This window comes from Lampetra fluviatilis, chromosome 30 (assembly GCF_964198595.1).
Source record: "Lampetra fluviatilis chromosome 30, kcLamFluv1.1, whole genome shotgun sequence".
NCBI lineage: Eukaryota > Metazoa > Chordata > Hyperoartia > Petromyzontiformes > Petromyzontidae > Lampetra > Lampetra fluviatilis.
The window spans coordinates 2,823,203-2,839,814 of record NC_136304.1 but is presented as its reverse complement, the minus strand read 5'-3'; the positions used below and the strand labels follow the sequence as shown (position 1 = coordinate 2,839,814).

Genomic DNA, 16,612 nt, shown 5'->3' with positions numbered 1-16,612 from the left:
AGTGGCAAAGTATGGTTGAACCCCCCCCCCCCCCCCCCCGTGACAAGACATCATGTGGGGAGTCCGTTATCTAGCAGTGGATTGCCAGAGGACTGTAATTGTTTTTGTTTTAATTATCTCCAGTGGATTTGTTTTCAGCCAGCAGGTGAAATTCTCCATTCCTATGGCAGAGACCACCTTTGACCTCCCACCCAAGTGATGCACCTTCACCAGTTGGTCCTCATTTGGTTGATACTAAATCGTGCATGAGTTTGTGGATCTTAGTAATATTTCATGATGAAATATTGCTAAATGTACCATCTATGCTATGAAAATAATGATCGATATAAAAAAATATATTATGGCATTAATTAAACACAGCAGTACCTGCATTAATTACTTATTCATGTCTTTCGTAAAGGATCTATATACAGAGCAAAGCACGTGCTTTAATGAAATTTAAACATCATTAATCACACCGCTTTGTAGTGTTTCCAGGGAATCAACTGCAGCCACAAGTGGTGCAGAGGGTAGATGAAAATTATTGTCCGAGTTGATTAGGTGGCCCTAGAGGTTAGAGCTCAAAGCGTAGCATCGGTGAGGTCCTGGATTTGAATCCGGGAAGCTACTCGTGACCAAAATCAGCTTCACAAGCGAAGTAAGTTGATAGCCATCACCAATTACTGGACACGTACACAATCCATGTAGGCAAATGTGACTCATATCCGTGTCAAGCAAAAATAGATTTACCTGAAAGATTTTATGGGGTAAGGCCCTGTAAAAAATGTATTCTGCAGCTATTCCCTGACACATGGGGCACACTGCTCTGTGGGATTTCCATTTCCAAAATGTATTCATTGTTCCATGAAACAATGCCAGTGGCTCCATTTTAACAAGTTGGCTCGGAAAAACCAAACAAAATTAAATAGAAATTTAATTTCAAATTAGATGTAACCGTACTGCAAATGTGATCAGCACCATTTTCTGTTAATATGTCATCAAAGCTACGGAACAAAAACCCAAAGACCTGGAACACACAGTGGCTAGCAAAAGAGTGTGCAAATAATAGCACAGCAAGATAAAACATAACATTGAGTAAGGTTATCGGAACTTGGCAAAAGCGACGATGGGAGGGATGTCAACCATGAAGTAGTGTGAGGACAGAAGGAGGAAGATATATTTATAGTTCTTTACAATACTATAGTCTTACAATAGGTAAGCTTCTTAAATCCCATGGCCCCTGTCTACTGTTCAGTATAAATGGGTACACCATGGTTAGTTTATCGTAAAGTTGCTTAGCGCTACGCTGCGCTACGAACCTGACGACCCGGGTTCGATTCCCGCTTACGGCCAACACCAGTGACGATTATATGAACCGGTCCTGGGCCTCCTCTAGGTCGACTCAGCCTCAAATTAGTACCGAGTACGATGTGTAAACATCGCCACTGGGGAGACAAAGGCGGTCGAGCGTGGTGCTGGCCACCAACCCCCTCGTGTGCCGTGCCGTGCCGGCCTCTTCATAGGTGCTCGCTAACAGCACTTGCCCCTACGGTCTGTTAAGGCGATACGGGGGGGATCTTTGTGGGCACTCCCTGCTCACCCGAGACATCTGACCAGCGTGAAAGAGGCCCAAATATCCTCTAAAAGGGGCCAGGTGGAGCTCCCTCCAGTGGAGTCCGCTTCTTCCAGCAGTGGTGTCAGAGGAAAAAGCTTTTGCAGGGCTGCGCCTTTACCTTCTTTATAATCCGGAGGGTGGGAGCAGACAGTCAATCTGGTGGAACGACTTCTTTACGTGTTGCTCGGAGAGCATTCGTGCCACATGTCCCGCGTCCCGTCGTGTTTGGGGAATGTGGCCTTGCCCCTCGCAGGACGTTAACGCATTAGCATTGCTGCCAGCGGGAATCAATGATGGAGAGAAACAACTCCTCGATGGCATTGCAACTAACTTATTGATTGTGTTGTGCTCCTGAAGTACACTCCAATAAATTAACTGTAAAATGCTTAATTACGCCAATGCCAGATGGTTGGAATACAAGATAAACTTTAATAGCACGATATAAATTCCTACATCACTGCTGTCTACCTGAGAGATGCCACGCGGCAAAGCGGAGTGCATAAAATTAATGAATTAACAAGTTAATAATGTGGAGTTTAATTGAATGCGCTGTGCAGTGCACTGCAAATTCCAACATGAATTGCCACAATAAATACAATACTTCATACCTTGTAAGAAATTAGCCCCGCATGAATAACAACACTCTGACTCGGTGAAAAACAGTGGTCCCATGTAGGATATAAAAATCAATGGATCTCTTAATTTTAAAGCGATGACTTGTACAACTGCAGATACATATTCATCAACAAAAATGTTCGGTGTAGTGTAGGTTTTTAATGATTGGAAAAAAACGAAAATAGAGTGTTATTATAGAACGGGATAATTCATAAACAGGAATAAGCGTAATTCAATTCTACTTCATTGGATACATCGTGAACGTTTAATCGCATATTTCTTTACAATGAAATGAAAACAATGGCCATTTTTAGCTTCTGGCAATAACCGCAGCCAGAAAATGATGTAAATTTATTCATGTGGGCAAAGTACTGTGCAAAGTTAATTTCTGAGAGTCATTGAAGTAGCTGTTATATACTATATTACATATAACATCAGTAGGGAACCATAAAATATTTTCAATAATTCAAAGAATTATACTACAATATTGGTCCTGAATATATTCTCAATACTTATCTTTAGATATATCATTCGTTTTGGGGCTAAATGCCCTATCACATCCATATTACGAAATATACAATAACTTTGTAGATAATTATTATCGTCATCATCAGCCATAGTTTATCCACTGCTGGATGAAAGTCTCCCCACTCCGTCACAATCTATTATGGCCCTGCGTTTCCACAGTCCTGCGCATAACTGCTATCATCACTCTCACGTCTTTGTGGTCTTCTTGGGTGTGTTTTATCCATTGGCTGCCGTTCCATGACCAGTCTTGTCCATTGGCCATACTCCTTTCGAAACGCGTGTCCTGCCCGAACCCATTTACTTATCTTAACAAATCAATATTGTCTCTGATAATTGCAGTTGTTCCCTGATCAAAGTGTTCATATTTCTGTCTCTTGGTGTGATCATTCGTGTATTTGCCACTTCTTCATGCAATTTTAAACCTTGACAGCGTTCAAAGTTTTTGATCCAAACAGTATATAGGTGGCAATATGGACAGATTGAAAACTTGCTGCTTCAGACGCCACGGCATGCTGTGACTCATTATCGCGCTCGCTTAAAAATAAAATACTTCCTCCTGCTCTTTTTCATCTCTTTTTTTATTTCATAATTTTGATTCCAATCATCTTTCAATAATTTACAACTGCGATTTCCATTTGCGCCTTTACAAAAAAAAAAACGTTATATTTGATTGGCATCGTAAAAATAGTATTCGTAGACATATTAGTATAGTACGATGACCTGCCGGGTTGCTGCTGTGTTGTGATGGTGATCACACTGCACTTGTCATACAGACGTCGCCGGCTCTATCTCCCGGCACGGCAGTAGAAACAATGGGTACGTTTCTTACCCCCCCCCACCCCCTCTCACGTCTGGCCAGCGAGAAGAGTAGGCCAAAGTATGAGTGGAGGACTCTTAAGAATATTCTCTGGTGGAGGCCGCCCCACCAGCAGTTGTGTGAGTAAACAATTGTGGGCCACAACTTCCTGGTTCTTTCGGTAAAGTCACGTAGAAGGGAAGTAATACAATAATAAAAATAAAACATAATAAAATAATTCTCACGACGTCTCGGCCACAGACAGAGTCTGAGACAGACCTGGTCTTCACCTGAGGACGGCTGCTTGCGTTGTGGCCGAAACGTCGTGAGAATTATTTTATTGTTTTATTTTTATTATTTTATTACTTCCCTTCTACGTGACTTTACCGAAAGAACCAGTAAGATTAATCCATGCAGTCACGAAAGCTTAAAATCGAAAAATGTGGGCCACAACTTTACTTTATTACCCGAGTACAATGGATATCTGTGAAAAAGCGCTTCCAAGCTCATCGCATTCTTCTAGTGTAAATACATATTCTGATGAACACACGTTGCGTATTGCGACCGTGTCTTTGCCTCCTAGTCATGCTGCTTGCACAACATCTGGAGCATTGTTAACAGATAGTCACGTGTCAAACATTGCATGGAAATTGTCAGTGCAGCTATTCTCACCTAGTCTGGAAAATTACTCGATTATCGGCTTCGCGTTGAAATGTATGCTGTACAATACATTGTTTGTGCTTTACGTTGGTTGCATTCAAGAGGAGCGTGTGGAATATTAACCATCTGGCTACCAACGTGTTGTGTTCTCCCAACTTAGAGGGATTATAATCGTTTATAACGCCTCAGGATTCGTGATCAGCGTATTCAATGTCACCGCTGATTTTAACTGGTGCACATCAATATTTCGATTTTTTTTTAAAAGCGATATTTAGAACTCACAATACACATCCGTATGAGCCGTATACACCATGTTGACAGTGATGTTCAACCACCATAGGGGGCAAAATAAAATGTTTACAAATAAGTCACGTGACGGGAATTTGGAAAAGGCAGGAGATCCGATTGAGCTGTAGTGAGATTTTAGCCAGAAGGCTAGGGTTAACCCCCCTGCTCTATTGAAGCAGCTCACATGATCTGTGATGTTCATACTCTCTATTGGGTGCACATATCCTCGCGTCGCATTGCGTATCGTCTGTAAGATGGTTCCTTCTGGAGCGTGGCACCCACCCCTTCAGAAGTGCAAACACCAAACAATGAAAAGCAAAGTACAGAGGCCATACTGGGCAAATGGAGGAACGTGAAACCTGTGAGCGGGTAGCACACACACTCGCAAGACTAACTCCACTTTACACCAACTCAACGCATCCATCAATAAGAATGCCCCCAAAAAGGAAAACAATTATAGAATAGGTGACGTTTCAGGCAATGCCCTTCTACTTAGCATGATGGCGAAACGTTATTTTTTATGAGGGCAGTGTTATTGACGGATGTGTAGAGTTTTGGTTATATGTGCTGCTCCCTGTGCAGGATGACAATACCAGCTATTTTACACATATCAAAGCAAATTATATAACCAGCTCATTATCTCCAGCCTTACCCATAACTCTCGCCCCACGTCTGGGGCTTAACACTGCCCTGTTTTGACTTTGTGTTTGCTTTTTAATTTATGTAAACGGAACAGTGCTGGGAAATTGGTTACATCGGAGCAGATGCAAGAATGTGCAGCATATTAAGCATCGCATGCCGTTCAACCACAGCAGCTTAACACAGCATTAACACTACAGCTGGCCGGCATAGTATAATGCACACTTTAATGGATTAAAATCGATTATCGTATGCAAGATACATTCGTTAAATTAAGCATGTAGGTATATTTTTGTAGGGTACAGGCCTAACCTCGCCGAACGCGGTGGTTACATCCCTAAAAGATGCTGCGTTGGGCAAAACCGCGTTCGACGAATAATAGACCTTAAGGGAAAAGCAGGGTTGCGGTCCTGGGTCCGAAATGATCACCCCCTCCCTCTTTCTTTAACTAATGTTATTGTACAAAAAAATGTAGATTCGCTCTCCATTTCTTCTATGTGTGTGTGTACACACTTAGTTTTCAATTTCACCGCAGCACAAAACCCCCGTCTCTACTTCTATTACACATCGCGGTACTCAGGGCCAGCACTCTCCCCTGACACTGAATTCTCAGCCTGACTATCGTTCCTAACACAGTCACTTGCACGTTAATGATTCGAAATCTAGACGTCCGTATGACTAACGTCCTCATTCGTCAATGTGTGAACATTTGCGTACATTTGCGTTCTTGCTGTTGTGTCGTTGTCTTGAGAGCGTGTTGATGATTCGCCATCTAGGTGTAGTGGCATAGAATAGTAATGTAGCAGCATAGCGCTGGCTGCTGGCAGGGAAGGGGATCTGCGGCTTACGGCAGCCCTGACATCAGCAGGCCACGTGATACACCAGAGGATCTCGCGGAAAGGTCACAGAAAGGTCACAGAAGGGGCACACCCAGAACCCGCCGGTAGATTCTAGAAAGGGGGCGTGGCCGGGGGCGGAGCCAGGCCACGTGACAGTATGAGAAAGGCCCCTGTAGGGGACCTCGGGGCTGTTGATTGTAAGTGGGATCCCGTCGTGCTGCTCAAGTCCATCGTCACCATTCTTCTCTTAGTCGCCGCAGTCGTCGTCGCTTGATATTGCGCTGTTATACGGTTGTTGGCGGTATCGGTCAGCACCATCGGTATTAGACGGCTAGTGTTGTGTATAGGCGAGGGTGTGTGTAGCCTATGTAGGGTGTGTGAAGGGAGATTGTGAGTATAATAAAAGTGGCTCCAAGAATTACTGCCTCCGAGTTGAACCACTACATAGGTATCCATCTGACGTCTGCAACGAGTGGACGGCTAGATGTGTTCGCCAATGTGTAAACACTTGTGTTGTGCGCGTTGAGTGTTACATTATCACGCAAAAACATGCACAAGATACACATGGTAAATAAACAGCTCTCACAGTCGATTCATTCACAGATCCCAACAGATGCACCACTCTGGGGGTCTTACTTTTTGACGCGGAGATGAGATTAGCCACATTAAACCGCGTGGAGTGGAAACATCGCCCCCATGTTCCAGAAAACAGACCTCACTAGGTAAACCGTATATAGCCGAAACACGCGTTCAATGAAGCCGCATCGGGCAAGGCTTTCCTGTATATGTAAACCATATAAAACATATTTCATATTACTTCTAGGACAATCGAGCGAACAAATTATAGATAAGAAACAAAAATGAGACGCGTTACAAACCAGATAATTACACGAAAAAGTTTAAAGCCACAAAAAGCAATGTGGTTTAAATTGAACCACGACCCTGGATCGTGTCCGTGTATTGAACTGCTGTAGAGGTGAATCATCACGTGTCAGACAGCCATCGTTCTTCTTAGGTTCCGCGTTGCACAGCAATATAGGATGTCTGGACATTTGGCTGCAGGATATTAAAAATTGTAATCTCTGATGATGAAAGTGCAATTCTTAGTGGCATGACGGTGACTCCATGCTAAGCTGATCACCAGTCTGACACTTCTAATATTACACCACCTTAGTGGGGCATTTTAAGGTGGGTAAAAGTAAGCATTACTTGTCAAGTACTGCACTTCAATTTTCCTAGCTAATTAGCCGAGATAGTAAGGTTATTATGCAGGCCGTCACAGTATAATTGCCTTTAATGCCATGCTTGCCTAATATTTCATTTATATATGCCACCAGTGGAGGCAGTGGTACATGCTGGGGCCTCAATATCCCCAAGATTGCCTCTGGATACCAGTCCTGTAATTATGCCATCTCACATTGTTTTTAACGTTATCTGTATTGTCCCATTAGGTCAACCCTGCAGTCAAATGTTCCAGATATATATATTTTTTTTACACAGCCTAGTATTACTATGGCAACATACATTTCTGCCCAATGAGGTGAGCTGCGTTTGAAAATTGAATCAACGCTCTGGATAAATTATCTTGATGATGCCCTCAGAATAATATCCATTTTTCATGACATATGACCACCACCGCCGGTGCACTGAATGCGTCGCAAAACTTAATCTTGCATTTCATGAGAAGACATGGGGCTAATATTAAATGCTTAACCTGACGAGGTTGGCATTTGCACCATCATACACCCGAACTTAAAGCAATTATTGCATCAAGTTCGATGCGATTGAGAATCACAGCAATTTAATTGTTCATTAATATCATAATTACCTTCATTTCTGCAGAGAAACCTCTCAGCTTGGTGCCTTACGAATTGAATTACTCGTAATGTAATGTTGCCTAAACTGCACACTGTGTACCAAATTACTGCCCTGGGTCTAATGCTCCCTTTCCATCGATTAGGTGTACACTGGCCCTTTAACAAATCTGAGCCTGTTTCAATCATTACAGCTCGGACAGAGGTGGTTCTGGGGGCCTTCGACGAATACAAATGAGACGCTGACGCCACCTGCAAGGCTAGTCCGACCAACACACCAGCAAGTGCATATCTCCTGATCGATGCAATAACGAGGTTACATCACAGGCACGACAGACTGTCAAAGTATTGATCAGAGTGACTGACAGATAACAGACATACACATTCCGTGCATGGTGGCCTCTTGGATTCCGAAGGTTACTCCCTTTCATAGAAATCTCCGACCGTGGCCACATTGATTTTGTCAATGTATCCGAAGGCACGATCACCCTTTTTTAAGGGCCCATTCATTATTTAGTAGTTAATATTTCATTTATTTAAAAAAACAAAAATCTTTGTCTATATGCTACGAGTGCTTTCGCATTCTAGCAGATTAATATTTCATGGCATGCTGGAATATTAACCTACAATACACTGGTGCGTGAAAAACCCCACATGTTGGAAACTGCCAGAGCGTGGAAGCAAATAAAGGTTATGAAGTAGTGTCTGTCGACAAATATTTCACACAAGATAAAGGGACTAAGTGTAACTTAGAGAGGGTTTTAGTTGAAAGCTGCTGAGTAATGGCTTTAGCACTCAAGAGCATTGTGAATAAGGAAAGTTTGGAATCCAAATCTTTTTGTATGCAGTAGCATCTTATTACACCCATACATCTTGCTGATTTCAGGCCCAAAGTGTCCCATCAGTGAGTGGTCCATTTTGCTGCTTGTATTTCCACGCATCTGTAAACCCTGTTGGGTGCAGATAAAAATACACCATGGACACCATACATAACATGCATACATGTGGTTACGGTGGTGTGCACGTGTGGGGAGCGGTATTGTGGCGGTTATCGCACTGTGCTACGAACCAGGCTATTATCTGAACTGGTCCTGGGCCTCCCCGACATCAATTCAGCCTCAAATGAGTGCCTTGTGCAATATGTAAACATCGCTACTAAGGAGACAAAGGCGGCCGGGAGTGGTTGCTGGCCACCCACCCCCTTTGTGTGCCGTGCCGGCCTTCATAGGTGCTCGCTAACAGCATTTGCTCCAACAGCCTCTTAAGGCTACACGGTGGGCTCTTTGTGCACAGATACATGCGCAGTATGTAATAACAATTTTCATACACACATCTAATATGCACGAGTGCGAAGTGCAAATCCATTCCCATTTTTCACTGCTGAAATAAACGATCATTAATTTCCGGGTGAAGAGACACAAATAGAATTTATATCCAAGAGGAACAATGCTCACAAAACAATCAATTGTCTTACACGCCCAACGCCTAATGTTGGTGCTGATATTACAAGTGTATTGCATAAAAAATATATCTTTGTAAAACACAAGCGTACAGGATAAAGCATTTAAATTACAAGAGCCTGATTTTTATTCTTTATTGTGTGTGTGTGTGACCAGCAATACTGTCAGCATAATTTCAGAAAACTACATTTAATTTGGCAGCAATAGCCAACTCAATGCCCCAATACCCTGGTGGCAGCATGCCATTTCGAAATCAGTGCCCCCTGCCCAATCTGTGTCAAGGAGCCAAATCCCAAACATAAATCTCAACTACAGCAGCACTGCTGATCCAATGCACTCACAAGAGCTCAACTATATTTGAGCACTGCCTTGGGAGACGATATGGAATGTTAATACAGTTTTTTTTGTTTTGTCTATTGATGCAACGTCGAGCTGGTCCACAGCCCACAAACCCGTGGTGCCAGACAATTACAATAGTCCGCAATTCTCCATGGCCACAATAAACATTGCGTGTACTTTCATGCCAATGTCCGAGTCACTTGCTTAACAATTGCAAAGCCTCTGATGCAACATGCATAAGTACTTGTCCTGTCAATCCGAACGTTAATGAAAACAATGAGTGAAGATGTTTTTTTTTTAAATCAGGCTCCCATTTCAATAATGAAAACTGTGAGACATGAAGACAATGTTTAAACAATGATATTCATAAATATGCAAATCACTTTTTGGATGGTTAATACACTTCTATATTTCATACATCACTATTATTCACTTGTTTATCTAGGAAATCCTCACCGAGTCCCATTCCTTCTTTTCAGGAAGGTCCTGCTAATTTTTGCGACGTGTATTTCTAAATATGTAATTTGCAGGTAATATTTCAGCATTGGGATGTTTGGCCAAGGCCAGTTACGTTGCATTTTTTTCAGAGTCAAGTGGAGTTTAGAGATTACATTGTCACATCACAAATCATGTTCTTGTCTTTACGTGATTTAAGCTCAATTTGGTTAAAACATTGAGCAAGATATGAAATGGTGGCTGTTTACCGATGTGAGTGGCTGTGTGGATGTGTGTGCACACAAGTATAAATGTAATTTGGTATCTGTCAATGCAAGTACGTACCCTGTAGCTCATGCCAGAACACTGGAAATGAGCTAAGAATTGTGCCTATGCACTACACGCACCATATCCCAAAATTACAATAGAAAAAGGAAGATCGTATCTGAGAAGTTGCATTTCTCAACCGCAATCATGTTCCCCATGGTGCAAAAGCCAATATATTGTGTGCTAGGGTTCTGATACATCAAATATATCCTACCATTATGCCAGTAAAGTCGACAGCAGCCACTTTCGTGATGGAATTGAATATATGACAAAAAGCACTGCTTGTAAAAAAAAACACAAAATCCTGAGATAGCTAGTGATATTATAAGTCTAAACCCTCAAAACATAGCTGGCACAACAATGCATGGATTACATTTATGCTCATATTTTTATTCAAATAGCTCTCTTTGCCCGCTGTCCTGCTGGCTTTCCGTTTGTACTCATTGTAATGTTATATCTAACGATGCATAATTGGCAGGCAGATTACAATTAAAAAATAATTAGGCAAAGGTTGTTTGAGGTATCGTTTTTTTTGTAATTCCTTAACCTGCATTTATCCACCTGAACATGAATGACCTTGACCAAAGAGATTCCCACCACATCAACCACGGACTCCTGCTGTGTCCCTTGATCTGTGGAGCATTTATGTTGCTATCTTTATTGAACATCTGGAGACCCTTACACGACATGTTGTTGACTTTATTGTTGTGTCACAAATCATTTTCTTGTCTAAATGTGATCGTACCTTGCTGTGAGCGTGGGCGCAAAGCTGCGCTAGGCCGACTAAATTCCTTCCGTTGTCATATATTAACAGAAATTACGTGATTTTATCATTTGGTATACAATGGCATGCCCATTAAATTTTGGTCAATATCAACAGTGCTTTTTTTCCTTCCGCATTGCGTCGGGTCTGCAGGGATGTATATTGAATAGCTGTTTAGTTATTCCCAAATGTGTCTTGGCCTCCATCTGTTGGAATAAAAGTGCCAAGGCAATGCTTTAGAATTAACAGAATCTGCCTCATGAAGTCAGTGAAAAATATATATCACAGTCTATTTAATTTAATGACAAAACTGTAGTTAAATGGTATGGACTTCCATTTTCAACCAATAAAACGTGATATAGCACCATTAAAAGTGAATTTTACTATGTGTTTTCATTTATTCAAAACCATGAAAATTATTCACTAGATTGCCTATGTCATTAAACATCCGCGAAAATGGGAAACAATATATCTGCAATAACATTTGTTAAAGAAAACGCATAGCTAATAATTTTAATCTTCAAAAATAAATGGTGTGAGTCTTCTTGCATAACGTGCCAAGATAATTTTGCCAATCCATTTATAATTGTGAATATCTATACAGTGTTGGGTTTACTTCGTGCTGTGGTAGTAATTTATACGTACTGTACTTCAGATTCAAGTTTCATTTATGAGCCATGCGGCTCTTGAGTCGGGTGCAACGGCAACAAACAAAATTAGAACAGAGAACATCTTAAAGCGACGACGCGCAACAGAAACATCCTGGATAAACCAGAAAATCTTTCAGAAAAAAAACACCGTATTACAACGCTGTGTGCAAAAATTCCCAGTGTGATGCAAGTCAAACAATAACAACCATAAGACAATTTAGATTAAAGTAATCAGGCCAACTCCGCACTTCCGCAAGAAACATGGCTTAACCATGTTTTCGAAATCACCAAAATAAAGCTATAAAATACAATGTAACAACCGTAATCATAGGAACTTTTATTCATATTTAACAATAAACGATATACATCACATGCACGACCAAACTTGCAGCCATATCTGGCAGCATGACACTCCCAGTGTATGATGTGTGAGTGAGTCAGTGTGAGTGAGTGTATGATGTGTGAGTCAGTGGTAGTGTGAGTGAGTGTATGATGTGTGAGTGAGTCAGCGTATTATGAGTGAGTGTATGATGAGTGAGTCAGTGTATGATGTGTGAGTGAGTTAGTGTATGATGTGTGAGTGAGTCAGCGTATGATGAGTGAGTGTATGATGAGTGAATCAGTGTATCATGAGTGAATGGGTCAGTGGTTGTGTGAGTGTATGATGTGTGAGTGAGTCAGTGTATGATGTGTGAGTGAGTCAGCGTATGATGAGTGAGTGTATCACGGCATCCTCCACGCCATCACGGCCTCCTCCACGCCATTGCGGCTTCCTCCCCGCCATCGCACATTCACATTCACCAGTACTAAAAATACCATACATAAGCCAGATAATGAAACACATCCAACTATAAGTAATCTAGCCATGATGGCACTTCATTAATGTAGCCTGTAGTTGTGAATGATTAAATCAATAATTTAAATTATGTCAAATACAACATAATCCCATGGTGCCAGGTGAGAGCACATTAAAAAAGCTCGTCTTTTTTACGAGATTGGGAAATATATGCAATATAGTTATATGATTTGAAAAAGGCAAGGTAATAAACTGCTAAAATTATTTCATGAGTTTGTAAAATTCCGTACGTAAAGTACAAAATACATATTACACAGCATTGCCTCAATTCGCTGCTGGATGAAGGTATCCCCTATGCCATGTCGGTCACAGAGGTTTGTGTGAACATACTTCACCACGCTGGTCAATGTGAGTTGGTAAAGGAGGGACCTAGAACCGGCTCAGACCATCACCTCGCCACTGATTTTTAGCTCTGAGGTTGCCGGGTTCATAGCATGAGCCATTGAACCACGACGTAACCCCCGCACAATACATTACGTAAAGTTTTGTTTATCAGCCTTGATCGGAAAAGTGTAAGAAGATTAAATATCAGAGTGGATGGAAAACAGATAAAACTGGTGGTATAGTTCAGGTATGTGGGTAGTAATTTCAAGGAATATGACAGTTGTTCGAAGGAGATTAGAACTAGAATTGTCATGGGCATAGCGGCATCCACCAAGTACAAAGTGCTGCTGATAAGATGGATGAGTACAGCATGACAGAAGAGACCCGCAAAGAGCCTAGTACGGAGTGTGGTGTTATATTCAACACAGACGTGGACATTTATAAAGTAAGACATCGTGTATTATTACTTCCCTTGACCAAAAAAAGGTTTGTCGCAGCCTCTACTCCAGCCAGTCACTCACACGAGTCCATGGCTCCGGTGTAGCGCAACCAGGTGTGACGGGGCCAGGAGTGCTACATCCAGGTGTGACGCAGTCAGGAGTAATGAGGCTAGCTAGCTTGACACTTCTCCTCGACACTTAGTCCCCACTGCGCACCTTGACTTTACACACAGCTGTAGGGTGGCATGCGGCCAAACCTCTCACTGATCAAATGTTTGATGTTTCTTTGACTGGGCACTCAACACTGCTATTGTGTTGAAGGAAGACAAAAGAAAGATGGATTTTTATTTGGATGGATGTGTCGCATAAAATGAAGCAAATTAGCTGGACATAAAAAAATTGCAAAAGGCTTGAGCAGGTTCACAAAGAGAGACATTTAATTCTAATTAATAAAATGCAAAATAAATTTGGATTGGATGTATTGCCAGGTGAAGACTTGCTGAAGGAAGCTTTAGAAGGGTTGAAAAATGAATGTTGCTCGGCAACTTTAATATTTAATGACTAATTGATGAGTAAAGTGTAAGATTGGAGGAGGAAACTTGATATAAGAACCTGCCCTTCGGCAGATAATTAAATAAAAAATACGTTTTCCATTAGCATTTGTTTGAACAGGGCAGCCTTTGTCCAGTTTCAACTTCACGCTTCATCAGCATGCCTTTTAAACTAATGCCAATGGAAACTTTAATGTTCTTACGGGAAATGTTTTATCTAATTTCAGTGTCATCAGTGATTAGAAGTTAATATCACTGGGTGCCTTTAGGTTACTGGTAGGAGACATCAGAAAGCGTTTCAAATTAAAGTCTTATCAGAAAAGTGCAGCCCCACGAACCAATGCTGGTGGTTATAGCCTAAAATTAAGATTCCAAATTTATCCTAAAAAACTCTCTGCTATGCCATGCTTGACACTATATGAAACTATTTTAATAGAGAAATAAGGTGCATTATTGTATCACTATTAAGCAGGAGGATATGACCAGCTATGAGATACAGATCAGCATCATGGACAATGACAAAGAAAATGGTAAAACTGAAAGTAAACAAAGAGATTCATGCTTGAAATTACTTCAAGTCAGAAGGAGTAACACATGGATCAGAGAAGAAAGGTAAGTTAGAGGCTTCATGACAAAACTTGGTCCAAAACTCAATGGAGAGGTATATGGTAATGCAATTGGAAACATATTTTAAAGGAGTGTTGGCCATTGTCACATTTTGCTTTAGCGTGTTTGTTGTGACATTTCATCTTAGCAAAGTTCATCACTTAATAAGTATAACCCGTAAAAACAAAGTTGTTCACTATAAATCCTTTATATGCGTGGCAGCGAACTTAATATAAAGGATTTAAAAATATATTCGCCTGTGGAGGACGCGGGGATCGATCCCGCGACCTTTGGCATGGGAAGCGAGGGCGCTACCAACTGCGCTACTCCGCCACGGCCTGTGGAGGGGTTACGCTCTGGGCTCTTACACTCTGACGTTCAGCCAAAGCCATGAATGCGTTCTATTTGAATATATGTAAAATAAAAAAAATTTGCCTAAAAAGTGTAACATTTTAGGAATTTTTTTTCACGAACAATAATTGTCTGGCACAACGAGTCTGTGTGGAAAATGTCAGCTCGATTGGATCACGGGAAGTGGGTTAAATAACGACCGAAATATTTGCACGGTCCTAAGCAAGCAAGCAAGCACGCAAGCAAGCAAGCAAGCACGCGAACTTAATATAAAGGATTTAAAAATGGACTAGTGGGGCTCTAGTGGAGACCCTTCCTTCAGCAGTGGGGTGCACAAGTAATTGCAGGGTCACACCTTTACCCTTTCTTTACAGCCCCAAGAGTTATTTCTTTTACTCATCACGCCATACCTGTCAATCCCTTTTCAGTGCCTACCTTATTACAGACCATTTCAGACCGTATTGGTCACCCCGTGCCCTTATAAATCTCAACGTTCATCCTACAAAATCCCATCACAAGGGAAAAACACAAATAGACAATAAAAAAATGCCAGTTTTGAAACGGCTGTACGCCATATGGACTTGAAAACTCAATTTCCCTGTGCAAGAATACGGGTACACCGTAAGGGTTGACAGCTATGTCGTCCTATACTACCCAATTATATTCAATCGTATGACAGTTCAGTAGCGAAATGCCAAAGTCGAGGTCTGCTCGCCATGGGAGGGCTTTATGAAAGAGTTTGTGTCGTTTTGCAAATTCCTTCGTTAACTATACAACACTTTAAAAAAAAAATCTTGCTGTGGTTTTCACACCTGATGATTGCTTGTGTTGCGATCGAAACGTCGTGATAATTTTATTGTTTTATATTTTTATTATTTAATTGTTTCCCTTCTACGTGACTTTACCGAAAGAACCAAGAATATACAACAGTGGTTTAGTTTTAAGTTTATACCGTAGTTTTGGGTCACAATGGCCACAATCGCACGCATGCGACTTTTAAAGTTTCCATTCATGAAGCTGTTGTGCATCGGCCGGTTGACGTTCTCATGCGGTTGATGACAGCAGCGGTGTCTTCGATGTTAAAGCGAAATAAACATGGACTTGTTACCCACATTAATGGGGCTTGGGCATCGAACAATGCTCGACGCATTTGTTAATAACACTGCCATTAAATAAAAAAAATAGGCGACTTTCGAGAAACAATCCTTTCTCAGTACATCGCGGTGTCGAAGTCAGGCAATGCTTGGACGCTGTGGTTGAGATTAACGAGTGGCAGGGATGTTATTAAAACACCAAACTCGTGGTCGAGGAAGGAGCTAGATCTTGTGGATCGCTGCGAAGGAGGACGGCGACTGCTTTTGCGAAAGCCTGGACAAGAGAGCATTCGCTGACGATGTTTTAAGAAAGTTTCCAGAGACGCTCTCCCCGACACCAGAGTGGCGAGTGGTAACTGCGAGACCTCGCAACGCAGCAGTGGATCGAGCGTGAGTGGTTGCCACAGATTGCCCCTACCGCAGTGAAAGACTGCTAGCGATAGAGACAGATTTTTGGGGGGTTCGAGGGTGAGAGGAGAAAGGGAAATCCTCACGTGCAGCAGTGGACAGAGCACGGCCGCTGGCGAAGTTGACGTCGGATTGATGGCTGGGCCCCGGCGGATCGCCGTTTGAAATTGGTAGCGCGCTCAGGGACGGCGTCGCCGCCGATTGGAACGCGTTGCGAGGCGGTGGCCAATGGAGT

General features: G+C 41.9%; 1 long non-coding RNA gene across 1 annotated transcript; it reads right to left on the bottom strand.

Annotated features, from left to right (window-relative positions):
• Positions 1-2,369: 2,369 nt before the first annotated feature.
• On the bottom strand, positions 2,370-16,535 carry LOC144943134 (uncharacterized). Its single transcript, XR_013639459.1, has 3 exons — positions 16,464-16,535; positions 11,080-11,303; positions 2,370-8,723 (listed from the first exon to the last, which is right to left on the bottom strand). It is a non-coding gene; the product is annotated as an uncharacterized LOC144943134 (long non-coding RNA).
• Between the last annotated feature and the right edge of the window lie 77 nt (positions 16,536-16,612).